Raw genomic sequence first — 2,785 nt, forward strand, 5'->3', positions numbered from 1 at the left:
ACCACCAAGGATGTTGTCCTTCCCTCGGGGACTTCAAAAGACTGGAGAAAACATACAAATAAACATCATTTCTATTTGTGGGAGGAAGAGGAGTGAGGAAAAGGGATGAAGACTCACAAAGTTGGTGATATTTAAGCTGGAATCCAGAAGATGGAACCTCATATTTTTTTTATTTTTTTAAAGGGTTGAAAATGGCACGGCCAAGAAATTGAGTACCCAATTTGAGCTTAAATTGCATCCACTTCTGCATGGAGGGGATTGTAACCATGGCAATGAAACGATATACAATAGGATGAATGTAAAACTAATGTTCTCCCATATAAAACTATCACATAATTCACAATAAAACATTTTTAAAAAACAAAACAAAAACTGCATCCACTTCAGACCGATCTGCGTTTCTATGGTGGTGGAGTGCTGTGGACCCACCAGTAAATCTGTATGTGAGAGGCACAACTCAGTATTCCCTTTATCACTGCATTTTTGTTCAAACCCAGCTCCCCACTGGATTTCAATCTCAGTTCTATGGAATTGAAAGGAAGAAGGACCAGCACTTTAAAAACAAAGGGATATTTTACTAAAAACAATGTTAAAAAATTAGTATACAAGCTAACCTTCCCTGCCCTACACCCATGACTAAGCAAAACACAAAAAAGGAGAGGGCCCTTCCCCCACCACCTACACAGGGCAACTTGGCACCTCAAAGACTCCTGTGAATCAGCAGCAGCTTTGGCCAGCAAAGGCCCATTGGCTCAAGGGACAATAGTTTCTGGCAGAACAGGGCCAGGGTAGAGGAAGAGGCAAACACCTACAGTTTGTGACAACTGACTATACCTGATCTTGAGCACACAAGAGATGCCCCTCTGGGTACTTTGGGGAAGAGGGTCCCCACATTTACAAGTGAGGAAAATGACAGAAGTGTTCATTAAAAATGTTACTATTATTTTCCCATTACTATTATTTTCCCTAAGGATCTCTGGTAGCGTAGTGATTACGAGTCGGGCTGCTAACCTCAGGATCAGCAGTTCGAAACTGCTAGCCATTCTGTGGGAGAAAGATAAGTCTTTCTGCTCCCGTAAAGATTTATAGCCTCAGAAACTCTATACAGGGTTGCAAATGAGTCAGAACCGACTCCATGGCACACCACCATTATTTCCCCTGATTTGGTATTTGAAGCCCTTGTGTGGCACTGTAGGATAAAGACTGGACTGTTAATATCAAGATCAGCAGTTTAAACCACCAACTGCTCTCAGATCCACTTATACCAGGTCCCTATGAGTCGGAACAAACTTGATGGCACACAACAACAACAACAACATGGGTATCTGAGTATCTGTCTCTGCCACTCAGGTCTGAGCTGCTTGGCAGTAGGAACCCTGGTGTTTAGTAAAAGGAGGAAGGGAGCCAACTCTTGAAGATGAACACCACACTATTTGGAAAACCACCTGTCCTCTGCTCTCCACAGGCCACTTTCAGGAGCAGATTCCAGGAGTAGCTCCCAGGCAGGCCTCTGGTCCTGGTGGAAACTTAGAAAAGGAAGGTTAGTGGAATGAACTAGAACCCTCAGGCTACTGCAAGTATTGATATTCACGGTCTCCTTGTTGTTAAGTGCCAGCCAGTTGCAAACCACAGTGCTCCATACATTTTCCAGGACTGATTTTTAGAAGTAGATTACCAGGCTTTTCTTCCAAGGCGCTGGCGGGTACATTTGATCTGCCAAGATCATGTTAACCATTTACACCATTCTCTCAGTCTCAGCCAGCACAGTCACTGCAGTAAACCCATCGCCAAATTCTGTTTGTTCTACCTCCAAATTTACCTCAGATTTGACCTCTTCTGGCCACTTTTTTTTTTTTTTTTAAGAGCCCTGGGGGATGCTGCAGCTTAGGTGTTGAGCTGCTAAATAAGTGCAAGGTCAGCCATTCAAACCTGCCTGCAGCTCTTTTGGAGAAGAACCAGGCTGTTTGCTCCTGTGGAGATTTATCACCTCAGAAGCCCTATGCAGGGTCACTGTAAATCTGGATCAACTTGATGGCAGTGAGCTGGGTTTTTGCCATTTTTGCTGCTTCCCCAGTAGCCCAGGCCCTCCTCCTGTTTCCCTGGGATTACTTCAGCAGTCTGCTAGCTGGTATCTTGCCTCCCCAGTCTACTACTCAGAGCAATCAGTAGCATTAGGGAAACAGAAATCATCATTTCACGTTATTCCCTGCTCAAAACACTCTCACTGAGTTTGGGGTGAGGGAGGGGTGGGAATAAATCAAAGCTCTTGGCATGGCTTCAAAGTCCTCCTTGATCTAGCTTCTGCCTAAATCTCCAACTCATCTCTCTCCTTCCTTTCATTTCAACTACCCCCTCCTCCTGTTGGCGGTGGTGGTCACTGAGTCTATTCCGGTTCGTGGTGGCCTCTATTCCGGTTCGTGTGTTACAGTTAAACTGCTCCATAGTGTTTCCTTGGCTGTACTCTTCATGGAAACAGGTCATTGACCTGTTTTTCTTCCACACTGCTGCTTGTTGCTTTTCTGGCCCATAGTGACCCTGTACGGGGTTTCAAAGGGGCAGCTGGTGAGCTTGAACCTCTGACTTTGTAGTCCAGCGCATTAACCCACAGCACCACACCAGGACTCCACAGTGCTGCTTGTTCTTGTTGTTGTTGTTAAGTGCCGTCAAGATTGTTCAGACCCACAGTGACTCTGTACAGGGTTTCCAAGGAGTAGCTGGTGAGTTTGAAACCCTGACGTTGTGATTGAACCCGACTTAGCAGTGTAGAGCATTAACCCACAGAGCC

This window comes from Chrysochloris asiatica, unplaced genomic scaffold (assembly GCF_000296735.1).
Source record: "Chrysochloris asiatica unplaced genomic scaffold, ChrAsi1.0 scaffold00092, whole genome shotgun sequence".
NCBI lineage: Eukaryota > Metazoa > Chordata > Mammalia > Afrosoricida > Chrysochloridae > Chrysochloris > Chrysochloris asiatica.